The sequence below is a fragment of the Limanda limanda genome, chromosome 4, assembly GCF_963576545.1.
Source record: "Limanda limanda chromosome 4, fLimLim1.1, whole genome shotgun sequence".
Classification (NCBI taxonomy): Eukaryota; Metazoa; Chordata; class Actinopteri; order Pleuronectiformes; family Pleuronectidae; genus Limanda; species Limanda limanda.
The window spans coordinates 26,433,359-26,452,503 of record NC_083639.1 but is presented as its reverse complement, the minus strand read 5'-3'; the positions used below and the strand labels follow the sequence as shown (position 1 = coordinate 26,452,503).

Genomic DNA, 19,145 nt, shown 5'->3' with positions numbered 1-19,145 from the left:
CGGGTTAAGAACATCGTATGTTGCATTGCAGATTATATCTTTCTATCTTGTTTACTAACTGTAAAACCAGACAACGTACTGTATATACAGTAGTGCTCTGAGACCGGAGGACAAGCTGTGTCTGGTGGGGACTGATGGAGACGTTAAGGACTGATGGAGACGTTAGGGACAGATATAAGAAGCAGTCGCTCTCCCTCGGCTGCCGTCAGTGTTTTGGACTCGAACGCCGTGTTCTGTGCTGTTAATGGCGGCGTTAACCACCTCTCTGCCTCTCTGTCATTAGCATAGCGTAGGAGGCAGCGCTGATTGAGTGGCCATTTGGCAGTCAGAGGAATTTCTTTTCAGCTTCCTTGTTTCTGTTCATTTGTTTGCACAAGAACACCCCCCCGCCCATTACGTGACCACAAACAACTCTACATTATATAAAGATACCATCATCTCTGTGTTTCAAAAATACATATATGAAAGAAATATGGGCTTTAATCATATTACGGGAGAAGTAGATGTTCACCAGAGCAGCAGTTATAAAATGAAACAAAACTTCCCCACGGGAGAAGTAGATGTTCACCAGAGCAGCAGTTATAAAATAAAACAAAACTTCCCCACGTCCACTATCCCCCACAATGCATTTCAGGATCTGTTCTTCCTTGAAGGTTAAAAATGCAACAGTTCAATACATGTGACCATTTGCATGTCTGATTCAAGTGAGAGTGGAATCAAATTAAATTGGGATTCAATTAGATTTTTTTAAATTGCACATAAATCAAAGCAGTGGCGCTGAACATGGCGTCTCTCCAGGGACATGGAATACAATTATAAAAAAAAAGAAAGTATAGTTCTGCTCCTTAGATACAGATACAGACATGCAACAACTTACTTTTAATTATTGCAATTTTATACTGATAATATTGAGTTTGATGATGAACTTTACAACTTTACAATTCCTTCTTGAATTGTGTTTTTTATCTTACAATTTTACAACTTTATTCTTTTAATTAATTTGTAATTTTCTCAAAATACAAGATTCCTCATATTATTTCTATTTTACATGTAATATTTGAACGTAATTTTGATATTTCTTAGTGTATTCTGACTTAATTCTAAAATTGTTAAAGTGGGGAATTGAAAATCTTTTTTTCAGAAAACAAATTTGTGGAAATTTTGAGCTATTTCTAGATTTAGCCATCAATCAATCAATCAATCAAAATATATTTGTACAGCCCAAATTCACAAATCACAATTTGTCTCATAGGTGCTTCATCATCTTTTCATAACCCTAAAAAAAACTATTAACAGGGCAAACACGTAGAAACATCCGACACTCACATTAAGTCGATGTATTAAACTTTATTATTATAATGTATACATCCACCTAATCTAGAAATAACTTATTGGTACATAAGAGTATTTTCTAGAGAATTTTGTAAAAGAACGCTTGCTGACTTCAATGCTGCTTTCCCCTCTAACTTTATAATATTGTATTTTACAATTAAATGTAGATAGCCTGTTATATATTTGAAGACCAGTGTCGTCTGTATGAATATGAGAATGAAAAAACAAGGAAATGTTTTGGACAATCTGAAGTGGTACATAGCTGTTAATATTGAGGTGAGATAATATATAGTAATTGTTGATTTTCAATCATAAATACTGACGTCTGTGAATACACACTTAAATATATTTCCCATATTATAACACTCATTCTTGCCAGAAGTGCCTTTTGAGTACTTAATGCTTTATGTACTAATTTCTAGATTTTTTATTTTGCAATTATGACTTTTTCCTCGATGTTCTCACCATGTGTTCACTCAAGCTAAGTTTCAGTCATCACACCAGATGATGATGTGGATCCAGATGTGGATGTACCCTCAAACCGCTGGATGTTGCCCCCCCCCCCACCCCAATCAATTCATGGATCCACCTTAAAAAACAAGGTGGTGCCTCCCTCTCCCTCCTCCTCCCTCCCTCTCTCCGGGCAAACGTCTGTTCTTTTTTCTTCCTCCTGTTTGAATGAGCCGGACCCCCTCACCCTCCTCTTCCTCCTCCTCCTCCTCCTCCTCACCACCACCCCCCCACACCACCACCACCTCCTCTCCCAGTCCCACCCACACACGCACACACACTCTCACTCACACCAGTCACTTACTGGATCTGCTCTTTGTTATCGCAGCCTCGCTTGTGTGTGTGTGTGTGTGTGTGAGAGGAGAGAGAGAGAGAAAAGGAGAAACAAGAAGGAGGGAGTTTGCTGTTTTTTTTTCCTCCTCCGGATTGATTTCTGATTTCTTGATTTCTTGATTTCTTGATTTCTGACTGCACCGGGATCTGGTGAGTTTCTCTGCGGGAGGAAGAAGCTGCTGCTGCCGCTTCAGGAACCACAGCCACCGCGGCTTCCTCTCTCCACACAAACTGCCCGGAACCAGGGCGACCATAGCGGGTTCTTCCTCGTCCTCCCCTCGGTCCTCCCCTCGGTCCTCCTGGATGTCCTCCTGTCGGTCCGCGTCCCTCCAGATGGACAAACCCCTCTGAAGTGGAGCCGCTGCCCGCCTCAGCAACACAGCCGTGATTCGGACCCGGATTCCCGCAGTGGAGGTAACCGCTCTCCCCTTCTCTTCTCTCCCTCATGTTTAATAACCTTTCTTTTTCTTTTTAAAACAACTTTCCATTTCCTGTCTACCTCCACATGTGGTTAAAACACCGTTAAAGTGACACAGTCGTGCCGGGAGAAGTCCGCTTAGCATCCGGCTAACCCTCCACCTTGACACCGACTTTCTGAACCAACTACACCCGATTAGAAGGTGTCTTCCCCCCGCCACAGGTGTGACCACACGACCGGTACCGGTACCGCGAACCTCCATTTTCTTTCCACCCTTCGTTTCATTAGTCTGAACCGGGTCTGAACCGTGTCTCGACCGGGTCTGAACCGTGTCTCCTGCCGCCGACCCTCCGCCCCGAAGGCACGTTTTTTCCCCGGCTCTCCCTCGCCTCACGTCCCGGTACTTAGCTCTCCTACCCCGGGCTCTCTGGTCCTAGTCCCCCGCTGTCCAGGCTCCATCCAGACACATTTCGAGGGGAACCGACCTCACCGGTGATCCATCCGCGTTCGGATCACAACTTTTTGGACTCTAGTTTCCTGCTGTTTTCCAGCCAGGACACCGTGAGTGCACCCCGGGTTGTAAAAGTTGTCTTTTCGGCCTGATATCGTGATGTTGGTTCGGGGGGATCGAAGCCGAACTGGGGGTCGGGCTCGGTTCATTCTGGGCACATGTTTAAAATGTGTTTTAATCTCATTAATGCTTGTGTAACAAGGAGGTGTTGATAGAAATGTGTGATTCCTGGACGTGGTTTGGTGACTGGTCTCCCCCGGAGCTCCGACCTCCTGCTGCGGATGTGTCTGGAGCCAGTCTGCCCCACACAGAGGCTTCTTTCCCCCCGGGGTGACGTCCCTCCTCCTCCCCGGTGGAAGCACCAGGACCACCCGGGTGTGTGTTGTGTTGTTTCCAGGGGCCACTGGTTGCTGCTGTGGTGTGAGTCGGTGTTGAAACGTGTTACTGGTGTGACTGGCTCAGCTGGTTGGAGTGGTTTCCCCACATGCAGCAGCCAGCAGGGTCAGATGCACACTTCTGCTTTCCAGGGCTGTCACAGTGACGTCAGAGAGTGAAGGAGAGGTAGGGATACAACATCTGTATCTTATAATTTTTTTTATAATTTTTAAAAATTTCAATTAAGGGACGTGCAGCTCGAATGGAACCGTCCTTACGTCATCTGCCAAGATGGGCGGATGAGAAGCAGCAAGCAGCAGCTCCTTCTTTCCTCCTCCTCTCCTCTCATTTCATCCACCTCCTCCTCCCCTCTGCATCTGGGTGTGTCCTGCCTTATTGCGTTAGGGAGGAGGGGGGGGATCCCGCATCCCGGCTCATGGTTCCTCCTCCTCAGCTTGTGACCTCCAAACGAGGGCATTGCTCCTTCTGTTTTTCCAGGGGCTGCAGATTCCACCAAGCAGAGGAAGCATCTTCTGCAAAAAGGGAAATCAAACTTTCATGCCCCCCGGTCAGAGCAGGAGGTCTCGTGTTTAGGTGGTGGCTCTGTTTGTTGTTGATTCATTAAGGGGGGGGGGGGAATGGCTTCTTTTGTGTTTTCAGGATTCCTCCGGCTGTGAGTCCACAGGTTTCTGATTCGCTGCAAAGTCTCACAGACGCGTTAGCCCCCATTTGAAATTAGACGGAGAAAAAGCCAACGTCCAGTGATGCATTGATCTAATTTAAAGGACCCGACCAGGCTGCACCCTGCCTGTCGCCCCAATGTCGGCTGGGATTGTCTCCCGCCCCCCCCTGTCCGCCTGTGACCCTCGAAGGATACCAGATATAGATAATGGATCGACGGATGATTTATGGGATGTGTGTGGGTGCAGAGAAACGGGCAGACCCACTTAACGGCACCGTTTTTTGATTTAATTATACAAACTTCTTGCAAACCACCAGGTATTTTTTGAGGCAAAACAGGACAATGCATTAAAATGGTCCCAGTCCTGTAAGGAATCCTTCATGATCCGGTTCAGCTGACTCGGTCCGTCGCTCGGATCCTGATGCGTGTTGTCTGCTGATATAATTAGCTAATAGACGTCTGCCTGAACAGCAGCTCCACTAATGGCGTTTGCTGTGCGAGAAATAGCCCCTCTGCTGCGGCGGATCCCTGAAGGTTAACAGTTAAACGGAAGTGTATTTATATTTCCGTGAAGTCAGCCGAGGTGGTCTCCACTCGAGGCGAGGTGGTCTCCGTGTGATTTTAAACCGAAGCCAAAAAGATTAGTTGGTTAATTAAGATGGGGCAATTTTTGATAATCAGGTCATTGTTAAAATAAATTCCCTCACAAACATGTTGGGATGGGATGTCGGTGGAATAAAGCATTACATTAACATAATGACATCATATGACATGGGCTGTTTTTGCAGTTCCTCGGATAAAGCTATAGAATTACTTAATTAAGTTAAGTAGACATTTTCCAGATATGTGAGAACGTAAATGTCTGAGTCAGTCGTACATTTCTCCGCCAGCTCCTAATGTCCGAGTGAGATCATGCAAGAATACAGCGAGGAAATTTCATGGAAATTCGCAGCGAGCGAGTGGGCGAGTTAATGATGTTTCAACACGTATCAGACACAAAACTGTAAAGAAAACCAACAAGATTACAAATATCTCCGGAGGAAAGAGGTAGATGAAGATGTAAACTTGGAAAGACGATGATATTCGAGAGCTTGATGTTGATGAGGGCCGAAAACCTGATGTTCAGGACATTTCACACTTTAAATACGAGTCTGACCAAGACGATCTTTCAACCTCGAGCGATGTTATCAGGGTTCCCGCGGGGTCTTAAAAAGTCTTAAAAGGGCTTCAATTTAATAATCGAAATTTTAGGCCTTAAAAAGTCTTAAAAAGGTCTTAAATTTAATTTGGCCAGAGCTGAGAAGTTAGAGGTTTTGTAGTGCTCGATGGGATGTTTAATTTCCTTCTCTGGACATGTTCCTTTTATTTCAATTTATTTCAGCATGTTTAAAGCATGTTTAAAGCTTGTTTGACTTGTGTATTGTTATTGTTCTTATGTTGAATGGGTATACATTTACTTTGTAAGTAATTCTGTGACTTATTTCTTCTTTCATAGTAATTTTCCTTCATATTTTTTGCCAGTATGGTCGTGAAATAGGTCTTAAACTCTATTCAAAGTGGTCTTAAAGAGGTCTTAAAAAGTCTTAAATTTATCTTATTAAAACCTGTAGGAACCCTGGTTATTGACATTTTCCCGAGCTCGTGTCTGAAAAAGGTCTGAAGTCAGCTGAGCTCATGGTTTTAACTTGTTTAAGAGTTCGTCCTCCTGCTTCTCCCGATGAGAGAACACGAGTTAACAGTTAACAACGTGTTATTTTGAGGTGATAGCGTTTCGCATATTGAATTTAGCATCTGGTTGCAGGTAATTGCATCACGCCTGTGTTGGTCCGTGCTGGCCACGCCCCTTTGCTGTTATTTTCGACTACCATTTTTCGATTAGCAGTTTTATATTATACAAACAAATGAATTACAACAGAGCTGAGTGGAAGGCTGTGGTGTGCGAGTCAGAGAGGAAACCATTACAGTATGGATCCAGGAATTTCCACTTTTTAAAAAGTGGTCTGACTTGACATTTTCTTGATTGACTTTAGAAGGGGTCTCGTGCTGGTATCCACCCGACTGAGGGCCTTTCTAGTTTAACTTTCTACATTATCAAACATGTTTTTCTATTACCTGACTTAAATGATTAATGGATTGATCAATAAAATAAACTGCTGATCAATTGATGACTAAAATAATCATTGGTTGCAGCTATTATATCTAAATAAATTATGATGAGGCATATTTCCTCTGAACCCAAGAGGAATGTTTATTGATGTTCTTTTCCAATGAAGGAATTACCTGTAAAATCACTTCAGCAGATCAATGCAGAAATCCAGTAAATCTTACATGGTCATTTGGGCTCTCACAGAGAGAGTAGAAGGTTAGATAGTTTGGAACTCTACCATTTTTTGATTAACAGTTTTATATTATGTACATTTTTGAATATATACACGTCTGCCTGGTGATAGAGTGACAACCCGTCCAGGAGAACCCTACCAGGGGATTGGCTGATCCCTCATGACACCCTGTGTAGGATAATGAGTAGGTGCAGTAAATAAATGGATGCATGATGCCAGCTGCGGTCTACAGTGGGAATTATCATAATGAGTAACGTCTGAGGAGAATGCAGCTTTCATTCTGATGAATATTATCAGGAGGACACAGTCGTGTTTACCTACAGGCTGATGATGGGGGTGATGATGATGATGATGATAGGACTGCAGGCACAGACGGATGCTGACTCAGGGTTTCCTATATATTGCTATTTTTTTTCAACTTAAACAACCTCCTTTCAAATGAGTGCTTAAGATCCATATCAGGAATAATCCTCAGCCACAGTCACACACCTGAAAACACGTGACCATTCATTTACACTGGTCCTGTGTGAGCTGGTGGAAACAGTAACATGTAAGGTTGGATATCAGAACAGCTGGACTGGAATCTGTGCAAAGTGCAAACTGCTCTCCCTACAAAACAAATGTTTTTTTTATTATAGATTGTATTTCTTTGTATCAGTTTTTTGTCAACTTCATTGTAAAGCACAGATTTTTACTACATTTCCTGGAGGCCTATTCAGAAACAAGCAGGAAACAGGAGACTCCTGAGGTCTTTATATATTTATTTCCGTGTCTGTCTGGTTGTTGGAGTGTCGGGTCCTGACCGGGAGGATGATGTGTGTTTTCCTCTCCGTCCGTCACGTCTGATGTGAGGAGCTGCAGTGCATTGTGGGTAACTGAGGTAACTGTCTTATGAATAATCTTGTTGCTGGGTTTTCTCCTCCTCTCTGATGGATTCCTCCCAGCTGATTGCTGAATGTTTGTTTCAAAATGGCATCACTGCAAAATAGACCTTATTGAGATATACACACCTTTATTGAACAGTGATGTAACAGGTTTGTTGATCCAGGCCCCTGAAGTGCATGGTCACATCTGCAGTGTATAACAGCGAGCTCTTCTTCGGCTGGTTCTGTGGAGGTGGTGTCGCTCTCTAAAACTGTCTGGGCAGATTTAAGAACCGTTAACCAGACACCAGATCGAAGCAGCACACCCGAGCAGCGACGGTGTTTATTGCATATGTGTTTTAATGTGTGTGTGTTTTGACGAGTTGACACCTCAGACCAACCTGCTCCACTGACAGTCAGGCTGAGTGTCCCCCCCGAGGCTTGATTTACAGATCACAATGACCTGAGTCACCCTGCGGCAGAGGAACAGTTTCCTCCCTCTCTGCTGAACTGTCTGGACTCCAGTGTTCTGTCTATCTGTTGAATGTTGGTGATATTCAGGGAGCATATAATAGATTCTCTTTAATTAAGGCAAGTTCATATGGATTAAAATCCTCAATCACAGGAAGTTAATTTGAGAACTGTGATGTCGAGGGCTTCAGAGGTGTCAGAATTTAGACTTCGACATTAGCATGTTTTGTTAGCATGCAGAGAGCGCTTCAAAATCAGTCATAACAGAAAAAATAACATTTAATAGTTGTTAACATGGCTCCGCTATTAGAGTTTTCAGGGGACTAAACAGAACTATCCCCACATTTAAACATCTTGTCTTAGAATAACTATTCATATCTATTGTTGATGCATGATGTTGCTATCGTCAGTATTTCTCTGTTATTGTTACTGTTTCTTTCTGATGGTAATGTCCACATAATAATAATAGATTATCAAAGATGTAATGTTTTCACCCCGGACTGTTTGTTGGTTGGTTTGTAAGTTTGTTTAACTGTTTGCAAGATTGCAACCCAAAAAATACAAACAAATGAATTACAACAGAGCTGAGTGGAAGGCTGTGGTGTGAGTCAGAGAGGAAACTATTACTTTATGGATCTAGGAATTTCCACTTTTTAAAAAGTGGTCTGACTTGATATTTTCTTGATTGACTGTAGAAGGGGTCTCATGTTGGTATCCACCCAATTGAGGGCCTTTCTAGTTTGACTTTCTACATTATCAAACTTGTTTTTCTATTACCTGACCTAAATGATTAATGGATTGATCATGAAAATAAACTGCTGATCAATTGATGACTAAAATAATCATTAGTTGCAGCTATTATATCTAAATAAATTATGATGAGGCATATTTTCTCCCAACCCAAGAGGAATGTTTATTGATGTTCTTTTCCAATGAATGAATTACCTGTAAAATCACTTCAGCAGATCAATGCAGAAATCCAGTAAATCAAACCTGGTCGTTTGGGTTCTTACAGAGAGATTAAAGGTTAGATACTTTGGTATAAACAGTAAAAATCCCCCTGTATCATATCTCTGAACCCTGGTTGGTGGAACACGCCACTGGGACAGCATCATCCAGTCCTACACCAGCGTGTGGTGTCATTCACAGCCGGGACCAGCTGAACCTAAACGTCAGCTACACTGCTGAACGTGGAGGTTTTTAAAATTCAGTGAAATGTGGAAACCCCTGGGCAGACGGAATCCCTGCCTGTGAACCACATCCAGCAGCACTCACTGTCTCTTATGTAAGTCCACATCAATTATTAATGGACGCAGTGCAGCTGGGAGAAGCTGGGTCCTTTATTTAAGATATGGATGGTGTGCGCTCGGAGTAGCATCACTATTTGTGGTTATAATAGGGCTGTTAGCCTTTATAACTATTTCATAATTCTGCTGGCAGGAAAGAGTTCATCCATATCCATCCAAATACAGCTGTGTGCAATGCTGTTATTTATTCATCATTCTCTAAATTTTACTGGGAAAAGCTTCGAGTTACAGACCAACGAGACACATAAAAACACAATATGATACCACTTAGTAATTGAAGATGTTGACGTATGAATTAAATGTTTAACGTAATGACTTTGGACATTTACACGTTATATGAGATGATTCTTATCAAAGCTGCAACTAATGATTGTGATCATTATCGGCTAATTCCCTCGATTGATTAAAACAAAGGGTTTTTCTGCGGTCGACTGCCAGCTGGTTTGTGTATGAATTGGTTTCATTCATCTCTGTGCCAGTGCATTGTTACAGGCAGGTTGTTGTTTCTGATTTATTATTAAGGCTCCTCGCTGGTTCCAATCTCCTGTTTTAATTTGTTTTGAATCCAAACTATAAACTGTTCTCTTACACAAATGATTTCCTCTCGCTTCTACTTTGCTTTTTATACGTTTGCTCGTAAGCTGCTGTCAGTGAAACTCGACACGTCCACAGTTGCTGTATAATCCCTTCCTCTCCTGGTCTATCTCCTTGAATGCAGGTCTATCAAACAGCGCTTCTTATTATATACACTGAGAATATGTATATCCAGCATTACACAAAGTGTTTCAAATGTAAACTTGATGTGATAGTGTCAGGGTTTGGTGACAATAGTTTAGCACAACTGAAGTGAACACAATCAAGTTTGAGAGCAGTATTGGACTGATGGAATTTGTGCTTTGATGCATTTTAAGGCTTTTCAGGAATCTGGTTTAATACGGTTGGAGAAAATAGATTCTTCTAAATTCCTGATTGGCTGACAGGCCGGCTTAATATATCAGCAGCCTGCAGCCCAACCCAAGGTTGACTGCTTTGACAAATTAGTGCTGGTCTTTGTTTCACTCCGTCTCACACTCACCAGCGGAAGATTGCCACACGTGCAAAGTTCACGCGTGCTCGGCGTGCAGCGTATGTTAAAGTACAGGTAACCATAGCAACAGAACGGATGCTCCAGGCTCTGTGAGCAGTTAGCTGACCGGTGAAACGAACCCAACCCACGGATTAATACTGAACGCACTTTAAAGCTCAGAGGAGGATTCAAAAAACAGCTGAGCGTGGTTCCTTCGGTCAGCGGAAACGATAGAAGAAGGTATAACGGACTCTAAGATGTCCACACGGAGACGATAATGAACTCAGCGTCAGTGTTGTCCGTCTTTTCATTGGACGTAATCGTCATGGGGACACCACTTAGCTGTGGGTCCACGGGCTTCTGTAGATCTCCATGCATGTGTCGTGGAGGCGTCGGCAGGATTGACGATTATAGCTGGACCATCTGAAAGTGTCCTCCTGACACATGCTTACATAACACGTGTGTGTGTGTGTGTGTGTTGTTTGGCAGGTGTTTTGTGGGTTGGTAATGTGGGCGTTTATGTTTGTGAGCGACAGGCAGAAGGGTTTGAGCTGCAGGAGCGATATTCAGCAGCAGCATCTTCCGTAATACTTGAAGATCTGAATCAAAGAGTCTCTCACTACACTTGTAATATTACTGTGTTGATGAGAGTTCAGATTCAAAGATTCATTTTCGATTTGCGAAAACCTTTGCAGGCTGAGAAACCTTTAGGGGCCTAATTAATGGTGTCAACCCGTAACCCTGAAATGAGATGAGCAGCACATATGTATATGCATGTATGTGCATATATGCATATGAAATGTTGATTGAATATGGATCACATCCAAAAGCATTAGGTCCTCAGCTCAGCACAGACCTTTGACAAGTCTCTTTACATATATTCAAACTGCACCTAAACATTCATACTGAGGATTATGCAGATGTGTGGACCCCGGCTGCTGTCTTACCATCCTGTGCACCTTGTGTGTGTGGTTTTGTGACACGGCACAGCAGCCCTGTCTTTGTACACCACATTCAAATTTGATTTCCTGACATCCGACACAAACTGCTCAGGTCCTGAGGTGTGAACACGAGGCCCAGAATTCAAAGGGGGGGCGCAAGGATTTATCTTCAATAACAAACCAACACTTGAGGCATGTTTACAGGTTTTTACATCTATCCTCCTGGTTGCAGTGTAGACACACCATACATATTGAGGATGTAAATGAGTAAAACAATGACAAAAACCAACAAGATATACAGGTTTAAAACAAGAGGGTAAATAACGGTCGGCTTACAAGGGAAACGAAACAAACATGTAGCAGTGGAGAGTTGAATTAGAGTTGCACTGGCATCACATACATTTAAAATGTTGAATATTGATAATCTGAGATTCAAAGGGGACTCTGTCTGTTTTCGCTCCTTTTCCTTCTCACTGCTCCAACTTTAACTTTTCTCACCTCCTGAAGGTGAAGGTGCTGCTATGACACACTCAGATGTGTGTGTGTCTGTGTGTGTGTGTGTCTGTGCCCGCGTGTTAATCCTGATGAAGCCGTCCGTGCAGAGAGGTGTTGAAGCTTGTTGTGAATGTGATGAGCTGCAGTGGGCGCGTGTATGTGTGCTCTTGTACAGCTATCTTTGTGAGGACCAGTTAGAGTCTACAACCTACAGAGTGGGGACATTTTGGGAAAGTGAGGACATTTGCCGGTCCTCACTTTGTGACCCCCCCTTTAATGAGCTGATTAGGGGTTAAGACTTGGTGTTAGGGTTGGGGTTAGGGTTAGTTGAGGAAATCCCTCTAGCAGTTTGTGTGTCCTCTTGTTAACTAAAAAAAAACGCTGTAGACAACATGACCTCTTTGGGTGGAGGAAATGATCTCTTGCATTTTTCCATGTCAAGTTGAGAAACAGTTTATAAATATAGAAGAATTGTCTGTGAGCTGAAATCTGAGATAACAACCGACTCAGTGTTTCCAATGTCAGCAAACATACTTTAACACATTGAGCTGTTAAGCTGGATTTATACTTAACTCACATGCTGTAGATTGAGAGTATACTGTAGCTGCTGCAGTTGACTACTCTTCAAAAGTGTAACAAGAGATTTGTGCGACAGCGACCACAGAGATAAGAGACAACGGTGTTTCCCCTCTGACAGAGATCGGTCAGCTTGAATACAACATGAGGCACGTTGAAAAAAAAGGGCTCTTCTAGCTCATCACTCTCGATCACAGTGAATAAAATAATGAAACAGTCTCATAGTCATCACTGAAACAAAGTGGATCTGCCTCCTATCACAAAATGAATATTAGACTGTAAATACTGCAGAGAATTTAATTAAATGGATCAACCAGCGGCTGTATGATGCATTCGTTCTGTGATGTGTCGACCCGGAACTATAAATCAAACCCTCGTGCATAATGAAGTATAAATCCTCCTCCCAGCGTCAGTGCTCTGGACTTTGAGCAGGCGGCAGAAATCTGACCAACATCATGTGACATATGAACTGATCAAGCAACAAAATGATGATTTGATACTGGAAGTTTAGCTAAATGACGAACAGCTGTGAAACGACTCAGCTCCAGAGTAGTTTTATAATTTTTTATAATTTAGACTGGAGTTGTGCAGATTGTGTAGTCCACTGTGTGTGTGTGTGTGTGTTGTAAGGCTGGCAGCTCACTTGTCCCTCTGCTCTGCAGCATGTTAACAACTGATAAGATAAGAGAATAGAGAGCGGGAGCTTTTTACCAACACGCTGCCAGAACTGAAACATACAGTGCAGAGCCTCTCCGACTCAGTTGGTGGTTCATTATTTCATAAGCAGCAAGTTGTTTGAATCAAAATCAAATTTTCTTTCTCAGTGTGTGCGTGTTAAATACTTAAAAATGGTTTCCCAGTGGCATAGAAGATGGATGGATAGATGGTGTATTGGATAGATCATCTGTCATCTAAACCCCAAAACTGTTAAATAAGAACGTCTTTTCAATATTGATATGATTAAAAACGGCCTTGGAGCCTGAAGGTTCTGCAGTGCAGTATCCGAGCAGTTCCCAGGACCGTGCTCTCGATGACAGAGATCTCAGATGTTGTTCCTGGAATCTTCCAGAGCTTCTCTCTCTCCCAGTCTGTGGGTTCCAGCCCTGAGTGCTGCCAGTACCACTGTGGCCGTCAGTTTCCACATCTCCTGTCGCTCCACTTTCAGCCCCTGGTGTCTTTTTAACTTCTCGTGTTCCTTCCTTCTTCTTACTGTTGCTTGGGAACGCTACATCTATCACCACTTCCTTGCTCCACTCTTTGTCTTAGCTCGGTCGGTTCTCAACAACCTTCGAACGTGTCTTCCATTTGACCTTGGGACTTCTACTCGTTTGGTGCAGATGTTGCTGTGCACTGTGCACAAAATATAGACATTCTACATCAATCAAGAATTATACAATCACCATCAATGCATTCCATCATTGATTCATTCCATTATTTACAGTATCCTAGCACTGTCAGAGATATTTAAGGCAGAGGAACCAAATTGTGAGATGTACAGAAAAAAATCTGCTAGCTGAGAAATGATTATTGTCCTGCAGGGGACTGAAAGCAGCACATTGTCCCACCCTGTTACATCCTGGAAAATGTGACTGTTTGTGTCTTCTGACGTAAAGTAAATATGATATTTGAACACATTAAGAACTCACATTAGTGTCCACTGGCAGCACCAAGTCCTGAAGGCACTGATGTTTTTTTTAAAGTCTGCAGGGTACTCGTATGGTGTAGAGCGAGGTGTATTTTTGTGTGGTTGTGTGTGTGTGTGTGTGTGTGTGTGTGTGTGTGTTCTCTCAGAGACAGTCAGGAAGAGGCGTCAGTCAGAAGAGGAAATGAGCAGATGGAGGGCGGACGCAGAGCCAACAGGAAGTGGAGGCCTGATGGTTTCCTCATGTTGTGTTGGCAACAATCAGGATTTCACTTCCTCGTTCCCAACTCAGCCAACAGGTGCTGTGTGTGTGTGTGTGTGTGTCTGTGTGTGTGAGTGAGAGAGAAGCGTTTCAGTTCAGTTCTTCACCTCAAACGGACTCTCTGAAAAGACCTTGAGAAGTGTGATAGAGCCAGTTTCCTGGACCATGACTAATTACAGTTTAAACCCAGCAGATGTGGAGTCAGGTTTAAATTACACACGCTCTGTTCCACTGGTGCAACTATTATCTAAAGCTGTTGAGCTCCTCTGGAAGCTCTAAAATGTAGTTTTGGTAAAATATGTAAGTGGAACAAAAAAAAGACGAGTTAATTCAGTTCTTCTCCACTGAAATCCTCTTTTAAAAACAACGGCTTCTTCTTTGTCACTGAGGGAAATTTGTAAGACTCCAGGTGACTGTGAAGGAACAAAATGATCTGCTCACGTCTTGTGGTTGCCGGGGTGATAGGTTGTCTCCTGAGGACTTTTGAATATTGCTTCCTGACATATTGTGTGTGTGGCTTTGTTGAAGGGAAACATTTTAGACGACGTATACAGGAATCATCTGAATTTACGTGCTAAAAAAAGTCCTTCATACGTTTAAACATATGATCTACTAGGTCTCAAATGAGTTTAGGGTCTTGATTATGTTAACGCTCATTTGATGCGACTTCCATTACGAATTTGTAATGTCTCCATGTGTTGTAGTTCTTTCTTGGCTTGGCTTTGGGAAAAACTTTTTGCAAGATAACATGGTTTTTCAAGGGTTATACGCTGCATAGCTCATATCTTTAGTCATTATCGTCTTAAAAAGGAGAAGCTTATAGATAGATAACTTGTAGAAATTAGCAGAAACCCTACATTCATATACTTTACTTGTTTTTTTCCCTGTATTTTTTATTAAACTTGCACAAAATAACCTTTCCTAAATGCCAGATAGGCTCAGGAAGCCACAATCCTGTAATACAATGCTTGTTTTAATAATATACCTTTAAAATGTTGATTTAATCTGTTTGTATTTTAAATTCCCTGGAGATGATACTGGCCATTTAGCATTGAGGTGTCCTCCTTGGAGACTAGTTGAAGATGACCCAGTACATCGCTGCCCATGTTCAGTGTTGTTGATGCATTAATATCTCGGACAATTCTCATTCGCTACTTGAAATGAAAATTGAGGGAATATTGATTTTTTTCCTCCCAGTTTGTCAGAAGTAATTTAATTTATGACCGCGGAAAAATCTAACCTTATTGAATCAGAGTTTAATCAATATTAATATCCAGTATTATCAAATCATCTTATATTTTCAGTGTATTTCATCTATGCAAATGTATCTGTATTGTTTTTGTCTCTGCTCATAGTCCATGCATTTAGATTCCTACTCATTCCCTGATGCTGACTCATGTTCAACATATTTTTGTACATTTGTGTATTATTCAGGGAACCTCCCAGCCAACACAGAACACTCTGTTGTTTGGGCTGCGTTGCCATGGCGCCGTTTTCCTACATATTTTTAAAAGCATTGCCAAAAGCGGTCATGAGAATAGGCGGGTCGGTGTCTGTGGGGGGGAAACCCTGCTGACATTCAGTTGTGGTTCTCGTTCGGAGTGTAGACGCAGCAGAGAGTCCCCGTTGTGGTTTGTTTTCCGTCCTCGGCCTCAGTCACATGTTGAGCTGACAACATGGAACTCCTGTGACGAGCACACATTTCCAGCCCTGCCTGGGTTTTCGGAGCTGGTCTGTGCCGGGGGGGAGCGGGGTCGCTGGTATGCAGTGTTTGTGTTGTGGACGCTGGGCGTGGCTCTGTTTGGCCACGGCGACTGAACAGTCAGCACAAAGCCATTCATCACGGTGCGAGCACACAGAAACACACGCCTCGGATCCGAAACGCTCCAAACTGGGACAAGCTGAACACTTTAAAACACTTTAAAACATCAGAGGAGCAGTTTGGAAAAATTTCAACTGTTCCACTTGAGTTTCTTGAACTCTAAACGTCGTTATAAACTCGGTGGCTTGTGACCCTGAGGAGCAGAGTGAGATGTGGAGGGTGGTTCTTCTGACCTGTTATTCTGTTTGACACTCAGTGCAGCCTGAGAGCCTGTGGCCTCGGTGCTGTGAGATCATGTGCTCAGTGAAACTGAAGTGGCTTTTCATTTCAAAGTTCACCAGAGAAAAAACGAGCCATGGAGGGTGGTGTGTGTGTGTCTGTGTGTGTGTGTGTGTCCACCCAGCACGACTTCACACACCGCAAGTTTTCATGTGACTTTGAACGTGTCATATGTCGTGTTCTGCCTTTAACATTATGCACGGAGCTTGAACATTTTGAATTGATACCTCTGTGATGTCCGGACTAAAATGTGAATAAACCTGAGGCTTAGTATTCTTCAGTTTAACCATAAACTTTATTATGCATATGAAAGAACACAAAAACAACCAAATGTTTAGCACTTGAATTGAGAAAAATATTTTTTCCCCATATCTTTTTACATTGATCTGTAAAATTACAGTTTTACATAAGTGCTGATACGATTTGACTGTGAAAGAATATTATCGACTGATTTCATCAACCAACCCATAAATCAGTCGTACTTGAGTATTTCAATGTGGTTTCTAGGAGATAAAGTGGCAGAGAGCCAAATACTGAGCCTCAAACTTCTCTTGAGATGTGTGATGGTATTGAAGCTTTGGATTAAAGTGTCTTTAGCTAAATGTTTTATCGCGTCATGAACAGCTTAAGTTGAAGCACAGAAAAAAGAGGCACTTGGTGTTAAAGTGCTGAAATGAGCCTGAGAGTAATTTGAAGTACAAACACTTGAGAGGAGAAACAGAATTAAATGTAGTTCTCACTGCTCAAACCAGTTGATTAATCTAGTCATGGATTTAACTTCTTCTTTCTTGATGTGACTCAGTTACTCAAACTCTGGGCACTGATCCAACACCACAGCTTTTTGTGGAGACATTCTACATCAATAGGTTTTTGGGGTTGAGAATGTTTTTTCCATATCGGAGTGAGTGTTAATGAAAATGTGACATTTCTTTAGCAAACATCAACAGACACACTATTACAGTTTTGTCTAATCGATGTAACTGACAGTTCTGCTGTAGGTTTACTGTCACAGGCCTGACCAACGTCACTGATCAGCTGTGATTGCTGTTTTGAGGACATCTAAATTAAACTAGTTTAAGACAGTTTTACCCCAGAAGAAGTTCCTGCTCTGAAGATTCAGGAACTTTCTTTGTGGGGCTTTGTCTTTGGGGCTTTGTTGTTTGTCTTGTAGTTTTGGAAAATCATTCAACAGGATGAGGAAGCCTGAGAGATGTTTGGTCTTTGTTGATTTGAGTAGAAATTATGAGAAAGGCGATTCTGATTCATCATGAACATACAAGATTGTCTTCGCTTCCTGGGGCTTTGGCCTCAATCTGCTGGATGAACTTTATACTCTGGGAAAGTCCTTGGACCTTTTTGAAGGACAAGCATCTTCAAGTGTCGCCACAGAAACGGCGTCTCCAAGCTAATTTCCCCAAATCACTTCCCTGTTCATAATGTCCCAGACCAAATGTGACCTTTGAATTATTGCAACGCATACAAGTTATTATGGTAAAAGTCAGTTTGCGTTTACTGAGCTGCTCTAATTCATCAAACTTTGTTAATTATGTTACAACATGTATTTTTCAAAGTTTAATCAAAATCAAACCGACAAAGTGAAGAAAATATCTACTTTAAAAAGTCTTCTATATGAAACTTGATCGAACAACACACATTGTTTTCATTTCCTCTTTCTGCATGCACCACACATTGAGCTCTCACAATGGCGCCCTCCTGCTCAGCACTGGTCGGGACACTGGGACATGTGTTGTCCTTCTGTCGTCCTGCTGAGACAGAAACTGGCGACTGTGTCCTCTCTCACCTCCTCTCATTCATCCTGTGAATACGACTCTGTCACACACTCGGGCTAATCGCACCGCGAGGTTTCCTCCTCCCCAACGGTGACTTGAATGGCAGCTTGTGTTGTTTGCGTCCACACACACACACACACACACATTGTCTCCTCCCTGTCAGGCTGAACAGCAACGTTCTCATAGCACCCAGGAATGTTTGGTGTCACAATGTCCAACTGGTTTTCAGCCCAACAAACAGCAGACTGTGAGGCCCCTTTTTTTTTTCCACTTTGCTCTCGGTCACAAGATGCTCCACCAGCAGTCATCTGAGTAATGTGCCGTCTCACTGCTGACGACTGCAGGAGGCCCAGAGCTGTTTGGGTTGTTTTCTCTGCACAATAGGAGAGAAAATGTCCAAACTAATGTTGTTGTGTACAACGGAGCCAGTTAGACTCCAGACTGTGGGAGCAGACTCATACTCAGCAGAGGTTTTGTCATAAAACACCATATACACACTAACAGCTATGTAGTTATTTACTTTGTTGTTGGTTTTTACGATTTCTTAAGTAGTAATAAGTGGAGAAGGGCTAAGGCCACGTCTATGTGTACGCCTGGCGTCCTCACTACATCTGTTTTAATCTGAAAAACTCTGGGGCTGTGTTTTCAGGACGGAATCGGCTCAAATTGAGACATTCAGCAACGAGGATGTTGTCATTTCCTTCCTGATCGTTTCTAATCAGTCACGATTCAACTGCCAACACCAGAGGCTAAACCAGCCCAACACTCAAGACCCTTTCCACTGGTCAGAAAACCACTAACACCCACTAATACCTGTAATGGGAAAGGATCCAATCAGCATTCACTCTCAGGTCAATTGACTCCACAGAAGACACAGGCTTTCTTTTTCCATTGGCAGGGATGTGAAACGCCAGAGAGAGAGAGAGAGAGAGAGAGAGAGAGAGAGAGAGAGAGAGAGAGAGAGAGAGAGAGAGAGAGAGAGAGAGAGAGAGAGAGAGAGAGAGAGAGAGAGAGAGAGAGAGAGAGAGAGAGAGAGAGAGAGAGAGAGAGAGAGAGAGAGAGAGAGAGAGAGAGAGAGAGAGAGAGAGAGAGAGAGAGAGAGAGAGAGAGAGAGAGAGAGAGAGAGAGAGA

At 42.7% G+C, this 19,145-nt stretch overlaps 1 protein-coding gene across 1 annotated transcript in view; it reads left to right on the top strand.

Annotated features, from left to right (window-relative positions):
• The first annotated feature begins 2,164 nt into the window (after positions 1-2,164).
• The window catches only part of LOC133000524 (plasma membrane calcium-transporting ATPase 1-like), an 80,312-nt gene continuing 63,331 nt past the window's right edge, over positions 2,165-19,145 (top strand). Inside the window, exon 1 of the mRNA XM_061070469.1 lies at positions 2,165-2,589. The gene's annotated coding sequence lies outside the window, so the exon portion shown is untranslated. The remainder of the gene's footprint in view (positions 2,590-19,145) is intronic.